Below are 18,621 nucleotides of genomic sequence, written 5' to 3' on the forward strand. Positions count from 1 at the left end.
CTTAGTACAATGCTTTTGAGATCCATCCACGTCATTGCATGGATCAGCAGTACGTTCTTCTTATTGCTGAGTAGTATTTCACTGTATGACTATACCACGATTTGTTCATCCATTCACCAGTTAAAACCATTTGCATTGTTTCCAGTCTTTGGCAATTCTGAATAAAGCTGCTCTGAACATTCATGTATAGGTTTTGTGTAAACATAAGTTTTCATTTCTCTTGGGAAAATACCTATGGGTAAGATTGCTGGGCTATACGGCAAGTATATGTTTAACTTTATAAGAAACTGAAAATCTGCTTTCCAAAAAAACTCTATTGTTTTGCATTGTCACTAGCAATTTATGAGAGTTTAGTGCATCTTGGTGTTATCAGGTTTTTTTTGTTTTAAGTTTCAGCCATTCTAATAGGTCTGCAGTAATAGCTCATTGTGGTTTTAATGTGCATTTCTGTAATGACCAATGATGTTGAGCATCCTTCGTGGGCTCGTTGACCATGCATATATCTTTTTGAAGTGTCTATTCTAATATGTTGCCTATTTTTTTTATTGATTTGTTTGTTTTCTTATTGTTGAGTTTTGAGAGTTCTTCATATATTTTAGATATTAGTCCTTTATCAGATATGTGTTTTGCAGACATTTTCTCCTTGTCTTTGGCTTGTCTTTTTTTTTCTTAACAGTCTGTTTCAAAGAAGAGACATTTAAAATTTTGATGAAGTCCAGTTTATCAATAATATAGTAAAATTGCCAGCCCTCTTGAATTTGGTGATTATAAATTTAAAGTGAGACTGATCACTTGGTTTTGTGTCTTTCTTCAGTTAATTTCTTCGTATGTAGCTGCTGGACTTTAGATCTGGACTAAGTGGAGATCTGGGTTGAGCTAGGGTTGGAATTTCACGTGGTGAATAAGTTGGTGGGAGGAAGGGACAAAGGAGTTGAGTGCACGCAAGGAAGTGATTCTAGTGATATACTTGGAAACTAAGATGAGAAATGAAATGCTGGTGCAAAATGGCAGGGTCAATGGATTGCGCCATCCCAGTGGGTCAAAGTATTGTGGAGAAAGAATTCTTCTTTTTTTTCCTTAGCTTCTTTTTTCTTTTTGGGAAAGATTAGCCCTAAGCTAACATCTGCCACCAATTCTCCTCTTTTTTGCTGAGGAAGACTGGCCCTGAGCTAACATCCGTGCCCATCTTTCTCTACTTTATATGTGGGATGACTGCCACAGCATGGTTTGACAAGCAGTGTGGAGGTCTGCACCTGGGATCTGAACCAGCAAACCCTGGGCCTCTGAAGCAGAATCTGCAAACTTTACTGCTGTGCCACCGGGCTGGCCCCTGGAGAAAGAATTCTATGAAAAAATTGTTAGAAAAAGAGGAGTTGGTGATCAGAGTCGAATACTTGCAAGTAAGATTCTGGAGGTGGTAGAGTTGTTGGGAATAACAATGTTTAGGATGTGACAGTGGGCCTGAGTGCCTGAAGGAGGTGGAGAACAAGATCATTGAAGGAGAGGAGTTCAAAAAGTGAGAAGTCTGGTGTTAAGTAGAAGGATCACCTACATGGATGTTGATATCAAGAAAGATGACAGGGAAGGTAACAGAGAGAGAGTGACCTTGGTTATACATCCCTTTGAAATCATGATGAAAGCTACACACTATCATTTTTAAAAAGTGCAAATATACATATATTTTTAAGGTTATATAATACTCACCTCCCCCTGCCCCATGATCTCTAGACCAGGTGAGCATTAACTCTGCTCCAAAATTTTAAATTTATCATCAATTAGGTTTACTTATCTGTCCCATTTTCCATCCATCCATGCAACTAACCGTTGCTTATCTGAACTTTCGCTAAGTGTCCTTTTCGGAAGAATCCTGTTCTCTGAATGACAGCCGAGAAACGCGCTTCCCCATTTGGAACGGTAGGGGGCATCCTAGCATTTCCAAACTTAGCCATGAGCACAGTGCAGAATAGCTACAGCCTGCTCAGTAACACTTTGAGAAAAAAAGAGATGGTTAAACTGGAGGCAGGAGACTGTTTACCACCGTACTTTCCGAAATCCAGGGCGATCCATGCAGTTTCTTCTTTTATAATTTAGTGGCAGTAATTAGGCTGGAAGGGGACATTTAAAATAGTAAGCTAGAGGGGAGGTTTGTTTGGATTATGAAGTGTCATCTCTCAGTGAAACAAGTAGAGCGGTATGAAATATTCAGGTGAGATATAAATAAGTATCCAAATACATCAGCATGTTCTCACCTAAATTATGTTTCTATAGCATTCAGGATAGTCTTGTTAATAGTAAATATATTAAACCCATAAAAACTTTAAAAAGCCCTTGTTTCCTAGCCCAGGCTAATAAACTTAATACATTTGCTTCACTACATAGCTTACAAACCGAGAAACTTGTTGGAAATATGTGGACCAATAAAAGGAAATTTTATTTTATGTAATAACCACTTATGAAAACTCACTGTGGCTTGATGTGAAGAGCTAGTTAGAGGCTAACACCCCAGCCATAAACCGACAATGAGAATAGACTTGAAGGGCATTTCTTCTATTATGAAACATTTACAGTAATAACCTTGTAAAAAATAATGGGATCTATTTAAAGCTCATTTATTTCCCAGCTAAGTGGCAATTTCCCATCACTCAAAATGCTAATACTTCCTCCTGAAACCCTAGAGATAATCCAATTCATGAGTGTTCGTTAAAAAAATCTGGTTAAAATAAGCAGGTGATTCTGTTTTAATAATATCTGTCCTGCCAGCAATAAGACAGTCTCAGGTGCAAATAAATATATCAACAAACAGATTTTCTTTAAAGCACACGGGGTCTCATATCATTTCCAAATTAGCCAATTAGCATGATGCTGTTGGAAGAGCTAATTAAAAAGTGCATTTAGACTCAGAAATGTTTCCTGAGAGTAATCTGGAGCATACAGTCCTTATTTCACCTGTAATTACTCTGTCGGATTTTCCGCTCCGAAGATAGAGGTGAACACACCTTCGCCTGGGCGGCGGGAAAGCCTTTTTCTTTTTCTCTTGGAGTGAGCTCCTGTATATGAATACCTTGAACTGATCAATACACACTTATCTTTTTTGGCACTCCCCATCCCAACTCTCTAAATTGTGAGAGGAGAGGTTAACTAGTACAGAATTTGGATTAAGACTAAGAATGTCTTTGTCCAGACATCCAGCCTGCAGTTTGTCCAGTTAGAAATATTTTCACAAGTAGAATTCTTGGTAAGTTCATTAACTTTTGCAGTAAATACATCTATCAGAAAAGCTGAATTCTTGAGATTTACAGGTAGAAGAATTTTGCTGGGGCAAGGTGAGCGTTGGGGAGACAGAGGATAAATACGCAATTTACATTTGATAGTCACTAAGCTAGTACCTTTTAAACTTTAAATCACCCTCTAGATCTGGCTAAAATGCAGATTCTTATTCAGTAGGTCCGGGTGGCTGAGATTCTGCATTTCTAAAGCTTCCAGGTGATGCAATGCTGCTGGTTAGGAATCACACTTGGAATGACAAAGCTTTGTATTTTCTGGCAGTTCTTTGTTTTATGCGGATCAGCTCTCAATTATTCACCTTCCTGGTTTATATAGATCTTTTACTATTTACACTCCTGCTCTTTGCTCACGCATGCACATGTTCTCTCTCTTTTGGTAACATTCACTTTATTTTTCAAAATAAACTAATAATTTTAGAACAGTTTTAGGTTTACCCAAAAGTTATAAAGCTAGTCCCCCACACCCAGTCTCCCCTGTTATTAACTTCTTACAGTAGTAAGATGCATTGGTTATAATGAATGAGCCAATACTGATGCATTATTATTAACTAAAGTCCGTACTTTATTCAGATTTACTTAGCTTTTACCTCACGTCCTTTTTCTGTCCCAAGATCCAACCTACATTACATTTACTTGTCCTGTCTCCTTAGGCGCCTCTTGGCTATTCTAGTTTCTCAGACATTACTGGTTTCTGATGACCTTGATGGTTTTGAGGAGTGCTGGTCAGGTATTCTGTAGAATGTCCTTCAATTGAGATTTGTCTGGTTTTTTTTCTCATGATTAGAGTGTGGTTATGTGTTTTGGGGGGAAGACCACGGAGATAAAGGCCATTCTCATCACATCATATCTAAGGAACATACTGTCAACATCATTTATCCCTGTTGATGTTAACCTTGATCGCCTGACTGAGGTGTGTTGGTCAAGTTTCTCCACTGTAAGTTATACTTTTCCCCCTTTCCATACTGTACTCAATGGAAGAAAGTCACTATGCACAGCCCAGACTTGAGAAGTGGGCATGGGAGATTTGTCTCTTTTTCCCCCTTTTATATGATTATTTAATCACTTATATCATAGATATCTATTTTATACTTTCAGTTATAATCCCATACTACATTATTTTGTTGCTCAAAGTTTTCTAGTGTTTTAGCACTTCACTTTCTGGCACAACAAGATGCTCAAGGCTCATTTTGTATATTTGCTGCCTCGGTCATAGAATTAGCCATTCCTCTAAGGAGCCCTAACCAGCCCTTGTAGTAGAGAACGGTATTGGAAACCAAGTTCTGGGCACTGTGTGCTAGTTACTACTGGGGTGACTGCTTCTGTGCCCGCTCAGCTGATAGACCAAGCAAATATACATGTGTATATTAACCTGAATATACACATATTTACAAATATTTTTTTTCTTTTTTCAATTATTTTACTGAGGTCATAATGGTTTATAACATTGTGTAATTTCAGATGTACATTATTATTTATCAGTTTCTGTATAGACTGCATTGTGCTTACCACCAATAGTCTAATTTTTATCTGTCACTATACATATGTGCCCCTTTACCCCTTTCACCCGCCCACCAATCCCCTTCCCTTCTGGTAACCACTAATCTGTTCTCTTTATCCATGTGTTTGTTTATCTTCCACGTATGAGTGAAATCATGTGGTGTTTGTCTTTCTCTGTCTGGCTTATTTCACTTAATGTAATACCCTCAAGGTCCATCCATGTTGTTGCAAATGGGACGATTTTGTCTTTTTTTATGGCTGAGTAGTATTCCATTGTGTATGCATGTACCACATCTTCTTTATCCATTCATCACTTGATGGGCGTTTGGGTTGCTTCCACATCTTTGCTATTTTAAGTAATGCTGCAATGAACATAGCAGTGCATAAGTCTCTTGGAATTCCTGATTGCAAGTTCTTTGGATAACTACCCAGTAGTGGGATAGCTGGATCGTATGGTATTTCTATTTTTAATTTTTTGAGAAATCTCCATAGAGTTTTCCATAGTGGCTGCACCAGTTTGCATTCCCACCAGCAGTGTATGAGCATTCCCCTTTTTCCACATCCTCTCCAACATTGTTATTTTTTGTCTTGGTAATTATAGCCATTCTAACAGATGTAAGGTGATATCTCATTGTAGTTTTGATTTGCATTTCCCTAATAATTAGTGATGTTGAACATCTTTTCATTTGCTTGTTGGCCATTGGTATATCTTTGGAATAATGTCTGTTCAGATCCTCTGCCCAGTTTTTGATTGGGTTGTTTGTTTCTTGTTGTTGTGTTGTATATGTTCTTTGTATGTTTTGGAAATTAACCCCTTGTCAGATATATGCTTTGCAAATATTTTCTCCTAATTGGTGGGTTGCCTTTTTGTTTTGTTCATGGCTTCCTTTGCCTTGCAGAAGCTCTTTACTCTGATGTTGTCCCATTTATTTATTTTTTCTTTTGTTTCCCCTGCCTGAGTAGACATGGTATTCGAAAAGATGCTGCTAAGACCCATATCAAAGAGTGAACTGCCTATATTTTCTTCTAGTAGTTTTATGGTTTCAGGTCTTACATCCAAGTCTCTAATCTATTTTGACTTAATTTTTGCATATGGTGTAAGATAATGGTCTACTTTCATTCTTTTGCATGTGCCTGTCCAGTTTTCCCAACGCTATTTATTGAAGAGACTTTCCTTTCTCCACTGTATGTTCTTGGCTCCCTTTTATGTCTTAGCTGTCCAAAGATGTGTGGTTTTATTTCTGGGCTTTTGATTCTGTTCCATTGATCTGTGCGTCTGTTTTTGTGTCAGCACCACACAGTATTTGTTTGAGAGTTTAGTTTGCATGTTAACTATTTGTATGTTTTTATTGTCATAATTAATAGAGATGCCTAATGATGCACAGTTACAGGATCTTGTGGTTACCTCTGTAAAAATCAGCACTTATATGAACCATCACCTAGTAGATCAGATAAAATATCAAGAGGTATATATCAGGAATGTGTTTGGGCCATTCTTCTTTTTAGTTTGTACCTTAATGACTTGAAAGAACTTCTGAATGAATTGATTTATGCCCCATCTGTTTACAGTTTCTATGCTTATCATTGCTTCTTACAACTCACTTCCTTCTTCTGGATTTAATTTCCTTTTTAGTGAAGTATACCCTTCAGTACTTCTTTCTGCAATGGCTTGTGATTGATAATTCAATCTGTCTGCAGTTGTGATTGCATTTTAATTTTCAATCACATGTTTTAGGTGAGTATGGAGTTTTGATTGATAATTATTGTTGCTCAGCATGTTGATAATATTCATCATAGTTTTGTTCATATCATTACTTTTGAAATAACTGCTTTCTGACTAATAGTTGTTTCTTTGTAGGTAATATGTCTTTTCTCTCTGCATGCTTTCAGACATTGTCATATTTTTTTATGTTCTGTAATTCCACTACGCTATAGATGTGACTCTGTTTTGCTTATTTTGCTCAAGACTCATTGTACTCCTTATATCTTGGTTCACCTTTGGAAAGGGAACTAAAAAGAAAAGCTAAAGAGTTTCATGTGCTTTATTCTCTCAAGTTAAAACTTGAGAATAAGCTGACTCAAACTTGGTGGAGATTTTTGCCAAATAGGACTGAAGTTTCAGAGACAAGCAATAGAGTCAAAAATCCAGTTTTGGACATGTAGACTGGGCTAACGCTATTTCTCCTACTACTAACACGTGGTCCTGATGGACAAAATACAAGAACATCAACAAAACCAAATCATATTCCCCAAAAAAGAGATTAAAATCCTTAGGTGCTCGAAACAAAGAGGTAATGTGAAGTCAGAGAAACATGTTTGCAGCATGATGTCACGATAACCTGGACCTAAGCAAGGTACACATTAGAACTGGGGCTCCTGGATCAAGCCAGGGTCCTATAAGGGCTGTTGTGGTATTGGATTTTCCAAAGATGGCCAAAAGAATATTTCTCAGTCCACGTGTTCTTGTAGAAACTTACCCCTCCTTCACTAAAAGGTGGAGTCTAATTCTTCGTATCTTGAATCTCTTATGTCTCACTTGTAACCAACAGAATGTGGATGTGGAAGTGAGGTTGCAGGACTTCTGGGTCCAGGTCAGAAAAGGTGATGCATCTTCCACCTTGCTTGTTGTAACACTCATGCTGGAGGCCTGTGCTCCATGTAAGCAGTCCACCCGCTCTGAGACCACCATGCTCTGAAGAAGCCTGAATTATTCCACGTGCAAAGACCACATGAGAAGCCCTGAAACTATACATAGAGAGAGATGTTGAAACTATACATAGAGAGAGATGTCTGGCCAGCTGCCATCTGCTTCTGCTGACCCCACCCCACCCCACCCCACTTCCACCTCCAGTCCCTATATGACTGTAACCACTTGAGAGATCTTGAGCCAGAACTGCCCAGCAGAGCCAGTCTCAAATCTCTGACCCACAGAAACCATGAAATAATAAAATTATTTTATGTTCACTTATGTTATTTTAAGCCACTTACGTTTTGTAGCAATTTGTTATGCAGCAGTAACTATTGGAACCACTGTTTTTTTAGTGAAAAAGGGACTAAACAGGTCCTTTCCACTGACCCATTGATGTGGTAAGAAATCTCTGTCTGAGGACTCTGGCAAATAGTCTCTTTTGGGAAATCAAAGCCATAAGAGGGCTCTCTCCTTCTGAAATTGTGAGCTATGAAGACCGTTTAAATATAGATTGTTGGTGATCTTTTTTTTTTTAATCACATGGTGATTGCCTTTTAGAAAATAAAGCTAACACAGAATCGAATAGAGCCAAGAGATGGCGAGAGAGTCCCAATTATAAGATTTGTGCACCCAGATCCAACTATGCCTGAATTTACAATTGCATGAGTCAATATATTTTGTTTTTGCTTTAGTTTGTCTGAGTTGAGTTTTTGTTACTTCTAACTAAAAAGATCCTGACAGTTACAACTTTGCTCTTTCAGATCAGTTCATACTTGAAGAGATAAGAAGTGAAAACAACTAATGAGGTAGACTCTTAGACCACTGGCTTAAATAACCCATGCTTCCTGGATTCATGCTCTCTGTAGCCCCCTCCTACACTGAGTCTGGGTTTGACTGTATGATTACCTGATACGTGTTTGCATTTTGTGGCTGGTCCTTTCAGAATGCTCCTTCCTAAAACCCAGCTGCCATGCTGAATGGAAGTCCAGGATACCCTGCTACAGAAAGAGGCCATGTGGAGAATGTCTAGAAGATGAGATATAGCATAGAGAGATAAACCATGTCAGGAACACTGAGGCACCCCAGCCTAGCTCCCAGCTGAATGCAGCCACATGAGTGATCCGGCCAACACCACGTGGAACAGGAACACTGCCCAGCTGAGCTCAGTCAACTCATAGAATCACGAGAAATAATAAATTGTTATTATTTTAACCAAGTTTTGCGGTAACTTGTTAGGCAGCAGAAGATAACCAAAATAGCCAAGGATCAAAACACCCAGTCAGAGTAGATCTTAAACAGTTGCCCAAGACAGAGGGTCAGTGACATTCATTTATTCATCAATCCATTCAATGCAGCCTTTAATGAATGTATACTATGTACTCCTCAATAAAAAATTGTGTACAGCCAAGGAAAAAAAGTGGCAAGAAAGTGTGCACAATTACTATGTAAATAAGGGACTTCACTTTAGAATTCAATGTTTATCTCTTTCAGAAGATTTAAAATGGTCTTGACTATGAAGGAAATGACTTCTGACTAATCAATACTGACAACTAAATTTTCCAGCATATAAATGGAACTAGAAGCTGTGTTTTAAGGCCATATCCATCTAAGGTATATTACAATCACGTACGTCTATGGGTAGATGAGTTATTTCAAGGTTTAGCGGGAATATATTTTCATTGCAGTGAGGAACCAGTCATCATTTTCTGTTTTGAAATCTGTTCCTTCACTAGAGCGTCTGACTACAAATTTTATTCCACCACTTTGTGGATTTATGACCTTGGGTGCAGGCATTAACCATTCCAAGCTATGATTTCCTCATTTATTAAAAGGCGTAATAGTAGCACATATCTTATGTAATGAGACCCAAACACATAACTATTACTATTATTATTCTAGATGATTTCGGGATCACCAACTCCGTCTTAGGAAATCCTTTTGCTTTTCTTTATTTGAAGGGAAATAGTGGTCGTCTTTACTTCCTAAGAGGGAAAAACCAGTGAATAAACCCTTCTTAATTTTAACTAATGAAGTTTAACTAATGATGAATCCTTTCACTCCATGATTTGGGAAATGAAATATTTTAGCAAATAATGTTAACTGTGGGAAAATGTATTAATGTATTAAATGATTTTTATACCCATAAGTGTTACTTTGTTATATGATATCTGAAGGAGTCAGTGCAATATCTGGATATGCTTAGTTTTATAATAGAATGGGGAAGCATCTTTTTGGAAGAATGCATAAAGACATGGAAACTGACAAAGGAGAGAACTCTGTTTTCCAGGGATTCAGGTTTGAGGAATGAACAGTAAATTTTAGCTGAGCTAGGAAACCTTGCGAGGCTCTAACCTGCAGAAAGTAGAAAGTTTCTGTGTACCAAGAACATGGACATCATGGCCCCAGCTTGTTTTGATTTTGCCATCACTCTGATCTGCTTTAACTTCTTGTTCTGGTCAACTCATGTCCTCGTCTCTGGGCCTCTGAGGAGGATATGGCATTGTATTGCTCAGAAAGCTCTGTGATACCATGTGTATTCAAATTATACTCTTACTCTTTAGAATGACAAAATGATAATTCTAATCACAGAACTGTACAAAGCACAAAGGTTGTATGAGCTGCAAAAACGTTTAGGAAACTCTTTAAGATCGTATTCTTCTTCATCTGCTGGAATATTGAAAACTTTGCACAGGTCAGATACCCGCAGGAGGCCTTAGGAGCTTTGAATTTGGGACCTCCTGCTGGGTTCTCTGCAGGGTCTCTCCACTTTAAGGTAGAGATAATTGATGGAGACACACACATACACACCCACACACACACAAACACACACGTTATGACCCTGATGGCTTAATTCCTTCCTTACAACTCTCTTTGATTCCACTCACAGTAGCACTGATGAAAAACTTAGCTCTTAGCTGAGAGTAAAGCGAGGGGGATTGACTGACAGGATTCTTCCGTGAACTCTCCCAGAACATCCCTGAATATCCTTATAGCAATTCATGAAGTTTTGCCCTCAGGAGGATTCATTGGCTTTATTTGCTTGTGGCTGAGATTTGCTGATCTCGTGGGTATGCCTCACCCACAGTGCCTCCTTTCCTCACTTCTCTGGAGATGCAGCACCAAAGGTAAGGAGACATGGGACACTGCTGGTTGGCAAGTGGATTGTGGGAAGAGGAGGTGCTAACTGGGCAGATTGGATTTCAGAGGAAGGGATATTCCTTCCTCCCCACTTCTTTGGCTCCTTTCTTTATTTCCCACACATTGACTTAGCACCTCTGTTTCTGGCACTGTGCTCAGGCTGGGGCTATAGTGATAAGATGCTGTAGTAGGGAAGGTGGATATTAAAAGAAGTAATTCCAATAAAGTGTGGTTGTCACTGTGATAGGGGAGGGGAAAGTGCTCCTCCTTCATGTGGTCAGAGCATTTGTGATTTCTCCTCTGATGGCATTTTCCACATCGTATAGGAAGCTTCAGTCTTCCTCACTGGACTGTGCTCCCTTAGAGGGCCCCATTTACTATTATATCCCCAGCACCCAGCCCAATGCCTAGCACGTAAGAGCCGAATAAGAATTTATTGAATGAATAAATGCTCTGTGAATATTTTGGAACAAACATTTTATTCATCACTTTATATCCATAATATTGAGCATAGGGTTGGCATACAGTAAATATTAGCCTATGAAATGAACGAATAGCCATGGTGTTGTGAATAGCAGTTGTTGTGGAGAAAAAATACTGACCCAGGATGAAAGGGGAGATGAGGATCAAGACCTACTCTGCCACGTACCAGCTGCAGTTACTGGAGCCAGATACGACCTCTCTCTCACGTTCTGATTCCTCATTTGTAAGGTGAACACAGTAGCTCCTGTCCTGCTTCCTTCACAGATTGGTTCCTGGCTGAATCCTGGAAACAGTAAAACGGGGGACAAAGTGATGCTTATGAGTAGATAGCCTACCAGCCAGGCAGTTGGGATGTTAGAGAAGACAGTGGCAGGCTTCAAGTGAGAATCATGTTAGGGCATGAAGATTTAGTGAGCTGCGAGGGTGCTGGCAGATGGGAGTGTTTGAGAACTGGTCGTGCCTGATGCCAGGAAGGCAGACAAAGGTGTCAGGAGTGTCTGGCAGCAGGTAGCATTGTCTCCAGGCAGGTCCACAGTCCTAGAGTCCAGGGTACAAGGTGGACACTGGAACTCAGAACGTACTAAGTCAGAAACATAGTAAAGAAAACCAGGGGCTGAGCCGGGCCCAGTGGCACAGCGGTTAAGTGTGCATGTTCCGCTCCAGTGGCCTGGGGTTCACTGGTTCAGATCCCGGGTGCGGACATGGCACCACTTGGCAAGCCATGCTGTGGCAGGCATCCCACATATAAAGTAGAGGAAGATGGGCATGGATGTTAGCTCAGGGCCAGCCTTCCTCAACAAAAAGAGGAGGTTGGCAGCAGATGTTATCTCAGGGCTAATCTTCCTCAAAAAAAAAAAAAAAGAAAAAGACAAAGAAAAATAGGGGCTCCGAGTCAGAGGATGATGATCTCAAAGTTGATTTTATTGGGAGCCTACTCTGCCCAACACTTTACACACCATGAGTTAGCTGTTACCCTTATTTTACTCACGTGGGCACTGTCACAGGAAGGTTAGGAATTTGTCCAAGACAAGCCAGTGGCAGAGCAAAAGTTCAAATGCAGTTTGTCTGACTCCAAATCCAGGGCTCTTAACCACGTGCCTTGTGTGTGGTCCCACAAAGAATGTAGAGTCTGGAGAAAAACATGCTCACAACTATGAAAAGTACAGTGGGATTGGACGGAACTGGGGACCCCAGGGACTAAGTAACTTGGCTTTCACTCTGGGTTTTCAAGGGTCAAAGGCTGCTGTTCACTCGGGCATTCAGCACAGAGTTCTTGGCTGCTCAACCCCTTCTCACTCCAGATAAAAATGGCATCTTGAGAGGGAAAACCAGAGGATGTGGCTGGGAAGCTGAGTGCGGTCAGATCAGCGCGCGTGCACCTCTGTTGTTCATGGCAGGGCAGAGGGGGCTTTCCAGTAAAGGATCGGGGGTGGAGATTCAGGGGAAGGGGAAAGGCAGGAACTTGTGCTCGAGGTGAAGAGGAGTGGAGTCGAAGTCTAGAAGATCAGGATGGGCTGGCAGGTGTGTGTTGCTACTCAGGCGTAGGTTTCTAGTTCTTGTGGTGCTAGATGTGGAAGATCACAGGTCTGGTTGATTCGGAGAGGTAGTAAGTCAAATGGGCCATGATCTTGACAGTATGTCTATGAATTATTGTGCAAAGGAGTTATCTCATTCATTCATCCATTCTCCCAACAACCCATTCATTCATTTATTCAGTTACTCAATTTGTGTTAAATGAGCACCTAATATTTATTTTTAATTTTTATTTTATTTTTTATTACAGTAACATTGATTTATAACATTATATAAATTTCAGGTGTACATTGATATTTTTTGATTTCTGTGTAGATTACACCATGTTCACCACCCAAAGACTAATTACAATCCATCACCTCACACATGTGCCCAGTCACTCCTTCACCCTTCTCCCTCCTCCCTTCCCCTCTGGTAACCACCAATCCAATATCTGTTTCTATGTATTTGTTTGTGTTGTTTTTAAACACCTAATATTTGATCAAACTCTGTGCTGGGTTCTAAGATTGCAATGAAAAAAAATGAGGTCTCATGTCCCAGTCCTCATGGAGCTTATAGTCTAGTAAGGGAGGTAAATTTAATCAAAGAAGAGAAACAAATCTCTATTTGTTTCTATAGTATAAAAGCTACAACTCTGACAAGTGAGAAAATTGGAGCTGTACAGAATACTGGAAAAGCCTCTCAAGGGAATTTGAACTCCTGTATTTCATCAAAACATACAGGAGATTTTCATATGATGCATGGTTATTTCAGCTACCAGTAGGAAAAAAAATCATCCGTGATGGAAACCCTAAAAGGGAACTCCACGTTAAGCTGGGATGCCAGAGAGCTGTCCCCCTCAGTAAAAGGGCAAATGAGAAACAAACCATATCACAGTAAGGGACAGCAAAGAAACTTGGCTTGTCTCAACTTTGTCACTGGGAGGAAGAAGGAAAAAAAATTCCCCTGAGAATTCCAATGTCAAGTCGGTACTTAAGGGTTTTCTGTTTGAATTCACATCAATAATGTATCCAAAAAAACTCAAGAAGAGAATTTAAAGTGATTTCAGGTTGGTAGATCCCTGAGATAACTGGCAAAGGCAAAGGCAAACCTTCCTGGAAGAATTTGACTTTAATCTAGGCCAACAGTGATGGTGAGATGCCATTTCCTTATAGGACACACTCTAATCTCTGAGATGCTAAAGTATAAAGAAACAGGCATCATTGACTTGATGAAACATGGCAGTCAGGAGGCGAGAAGGACTTTCCCAATACACTGATGCTTGGATTGAGGTTGAGATCTGAAAGATGCAAAGGCTTTACCTTGGCGAAGAGGGCTGGAAGAACATTCCAGGCAGAGGGATGAGGATGTGCAAAGGGACTGTGGAGAGAGAGACACAGAGAGTTCAGGGGACTGGAGGAGCCTGGTGTGGCTGGAGCAGAGAAGGGGCGGAGCATGCTTGTGGGTGAGGCTGGAGAGGTGGGCTCAGGTGAGACCTTGCAGGGTCTTGCAGGCCACATGAAGGAGTTTGGTCTAGATCTTAACAGAAATAGGGAGCCTAAAAGGTTTTTTGGAGGGAGAGGTTAAGAGTATCACATTTGAGTTCATAAGCAATGATTTTGACTGCAGTAAGAAAAATGGATTGAGGGTGGATGGAGGCTTATGGATGGTGCCTACAGTCTAACCTTTAGCCTTGACTCTCTTCTTTGAGGGAAGGATAACCCAGAAAGACTGAGGCCCACTCTGAACTTTACCATCTGAAAGGGAAAAGTCCTCAGACACGGCAAGTTCAGAGCTGGCACCACGCCAGGACGTCTGTGGGGGTCCTGGGGAAGGATCCTAGGAGACTCTAAAGGTGGCGGTTTGGCTTTCTCATTTTATATCTTATACTACATTACTTGCCATGTTTTTCTTTTGTCCTCAAGTGAGCTGCCAAGAAGCTGTAGTTTTTTGAAGAGATTTCCACAGCGCAGAGGATAATGCTTTCCTTAAATTCTCACCTGTCTTATTTTTTAATAAAAATCTACTCAACTTCAATGGCTGGGACTGCTTCCACACTAAGAGAAAGGCAGGGTGTAGTCTCAGTGGCTGCATTTTCTGTGGTGGTTCTTTTTGCAGATGCCCTGTCTCTGGCTTTTTATTAGGAGTATTTTGTCTTTAAACTCTAAACACATAGTGTCAGAAAAGAGTGACTTCCAACACCTATATAAGATTTAAAATTTGCTCTTTTGTTTTTAGAATTTGCTTTATCAATAAGCATAAAACTATATAAACATGCCTTATCATGCATCATACATATTGGGATTTTATTTAGTGAAATTACTTTTTACTCATTTTCTTCTTAACTTGCTTCTCTCCATCACCTAGCCTTCCCAGTCCGTGACTGCGTCCCAGTCCCCAGTAAATCATTAAATTTATTTTTATTTGTTTAATTAAAATTTTTGTTGTTGTCAGGGCTGTGGAGTTGATTCCAACTTCTAGTGACCCTGGGTACAGCAGAGCAGAGCCCTGCCTGGTCTGTTTGTGTCATCCTCTCACCTTTGGTGCTATATCAGACAATGTCCCGCTGCTATTCACAGGGATTTATGGCCAATGTTTTCAGAAGTGGGTGGCTAGGTCCTTCTTCCTAGTCGGTCTTAGTCTGGAAGCTCCATTGAGTTCTGTCCACCATGAGTGAGCCTACTGGTGTTTGAAATACTGGTGGCAGAGCTTTCAGCATCACAGCAACATGCAGCTCCCACAGTATGACAACCGACAGACAGGTGTGGTTCCCTGACCGAGAAACAAGCTCAGGCTGTGGCTGTGAGAGAGCCGAATCTTAACCACTAGACCACCAAATTGAAACTTATATGGTGCTAATATGAGCTCGGCATGTTCTAGACATTTGACAAACTTTAGGAAACTGGTGAACTCTGTGGATTTCTTTTCAGAATAATGTTTTTAAGTGCATAAAATAAAATGCATAGGATTATAAAGTAAACCAATTATTTTGAAACAAAGTTATCAAATCAAAAATATTGTGATCCATATGATATTTAATAACACATTAAATAAAAAGATCTAGCATTCAGCCAAATAACTGGCATATTTCAAAGTAATGATATTTTGAGTTATTTGCAACACCTCTGATGTGTTATGAAAATATCTTTCTATTTGTAACACGGTTAGGTACCGCAAATAATATTGCAGTTGGTTACCTACATTCATCATTGAAGGAAGTGCTAAACTTCAGTTAGATATTGTGAAAATAAAGGTCTAATTTTTGTCTACTCAAGTTTGTGCACCAAGCCGAGGTTAAGATAACACCTTTTGATGGAGGAATTCCAGTTCTGCTAAACAAACAGAATGTGTTGTATTCTGTGTGTTCAAAGCTCATAAGAATGTAGTTTGATATTCAGGAAAATGAGTTTTTGTTTCCCTTGTTGGTGGAGGAGCAAGCAGGTACAGGGAGGATGTACATTCCCATGGGGAACAAACTCTAATAGGACATGGTGGGGCTTCAACATCATGCTAACTTGACTCTGGGTAGCAGGGGTGGTTTGAACTAATAAGAAATCCAAGAAGAAAAAAATTCCTGAAAAATATTGATTGAATTAATCTTAAGTACAGATAAGGGGACATGTTGAATTCTCATAGATAGTGAATATTTTTTCAGATACTTTGAAAAATCTGAAGATGTCAGTGCCTTTATGTCATGCACTTCTTTTAAAAATACCACTCTGGGAAGCTCAGATTCCAACCTTGATGAGGCAGATGGGTTTGTTTACTGTCAGACAAAAAGTCACTGATAGTGGTGGAAAGAGCAAAGATGTCTTCTTCATAGGGCATCTTAATTTTGTCACTGCTATGAAGAGTGAGACCTTCATATCTCTCGATTGTATTGTAAAGAAGACTTGGCCTCAAATCTCTCGCTTGATGTTTTAGACATAGATCTTTTTGCTTAGCAACTGGAGAAGCACCACAATTATGTTTTAAGCAATGGCTTTCCAACTTTTGTGATTGCAAGGCCCGGTAAAAGATACATTTTATATTGAAAGCCAATACACACACATTGGTATAAATGACACAGATGTCTCCCAAAATACTGACCTTACTATATAGAATGAGCTGATATTTTCTATTTCAGTTCATTTTATTCCATTACTTTTTTCTATTTATACCAGGTACTTTGTACAGTGAAAGTTCCCACTTGGTTCCAAAAGGCACTTAAGATCACAACTCTTGTTGAAATGTGGGGACTTTTAATGGGCTATTTGCCAGTTGAGGTCTTTTCTGGGGACTTTTTAGAGCAGTGATTTTCAAATCAAGCATTGGGATATTAAGAAAAATTAAAAATAGAAGTATACATACACATACATAAATGTGTATATTTATTATATATTACATATGTATAAATATGTGTATATATGCGTGTTTGCACACACACTCCCCCTTTCTTTTTACTATTGACTTCAGTCAAGAATTGAAAGCCACTGTCTGAGACTGTAATGACTGAGCTTCTCCAGTCATTTAGAAGTAAAAATAGTAAAATGTGGCTCTAGTCTTTTCCTCACATCTCTGGGGTGCTAACATTTTGGCCTCTACCCTCGAAGCCTGTCTGGGCCTGTGCTCCTTTGGACATCCCTTCTCTTTGCAACATCGCCAACTTCTCCCTGTCTCCTAGAAGGTATCACCTGTGCCAAGAGATCCTGTTTCCCTGCCGCCCATGTGACTGTGGCCGCACTCCTCCACGGCTCTTAGACTCAAGCCACAGCAGTGCTGTGTGGCCCGGCCCAGCCAGGAAACACATCACGACACTTTCTAACGTCAAGCCTGTGCTTTTGGTGACAGCATGGCAAGGTCAATATGAAGGGAGACTGGTGAGAGGGCTCTTGGTCTGTAGCTCTCAAAAACCAAGTTCAGAGAGTGCGCTGGAGATCTTGCTTACCCTTCTTGCTGTTTACTTCTTTGTGACTAATTCTTTGTGAGAATCGGGGCTGAGCAGGATGGAGTTTTAAGTTTGTGGGCTAGGCATGCTTTTCTTTTATGTGTTGTCCCCGACAGTCTGATCTCTGTAGCTAAACAGCATCATTGCCTCTCTTCTCTCGGTCTAAAAATTTTTTCATGCTTATTTAATATTTAAGTGGATATTTTTTTCTCCATCCTGCATACCCTCATGACTTTTTTCTTAATTTGCCTCCTTTTTGACTTCTTCAAAGAGTTTAATTCAACTAAAAATCCCTTTTTTCTTTAAATTGCCTCTTCCCTTAGCTTCTGAGCGTCTATTCTCCTGGAACTTTTCCTATATGTTGAGTTATTTCTTCTTAACTAGAAAATGGTGAAATGTCATTCTGGAGAGGTGCCTTTTCTTATGGAAATGTGCAGAATTAAAAAGCATGGATTACCCATGCTTCCCAGACCAAACTCTGGGAATAAAGGTTGGATCACCCTGAACAGGTACAGAAGGAGTTAGGAAAATAGAGAAGGTATGGAGTTAGGAAGATAGAGACCAGTGTGGGCTGTTGGCACCTGAGAAGGCTATTTGCAGGAAAAGATCTTTCTCCTTATAAGTAAATAATTCTCTAAGTTTTGTGAAATTTCATAAAAGTATTTATTCCATTTGGTCACATCTAGTAAGGCTAAACAATGCCCACCTTATAAGCCAGTAATTACAGTCCTATATAACAGAGAAATTAGTACATGTGTCAACAAAAAGGCATATACAAGAATGATCATAGGAGATTAATTCAAAATTGCTAAAATCTTGAAACAGGCTAAATGTCTGTCAACAGGAAAATGGATGAACAAAATGTGCTATATTTATAAAGTGGAATTCTGCACAGCATAAAAAGAACTACTGATGAGTGCAACGGATGAATCATAGACACAGAGTCCATACTGTGTGATTCCATTTATAGGAATTTCAATAACAGACAAAATGAATCTGTGCTGTCGGAATTGCAGTTACCTCTGGTAGAGATAGTACTGACTCGGAAGGAGCAAGAGGGAGTTGACGTAGATGTTGAAATGTTTCCTATT

General features: G+C 39.7%; 1 long non-coding RNA gene across 1 annotated transcript; it reads left to right on the forward strand.

Annotated features, from left to right (window-relative positions):
• The first annotated feature begins 6,385 nt into the window (after positions 1-6,385).
• Positions 6,386-9,616, forward strand: LOC139076195 (uncharacterized). Its single transcript, XR_011527560.1, has 2 exons — positions 6,386-6,516; positions 7,331-9,616. It is a non-coding gene; the product is annotated as an uncharacterized lncRNA (long non-coding RNA).
• Positions 9,617-18,621: the final 9,005 nt, after the last annotated feature.

This window comes from Equus przewalskii, chromosome 15, assembly GCF_037783145.1.
Source record: "Equus przewalskii isolate Varuska chromosome 15, EquPr2, whole genome shotgun sequence".
In the NCBI taxonomy this organism is placed as follows: Eukaryota; Metazoa; Chordata; class Mammalia; order Perissodactyla; family Equidae; genus Equus; species Equus przewalskii.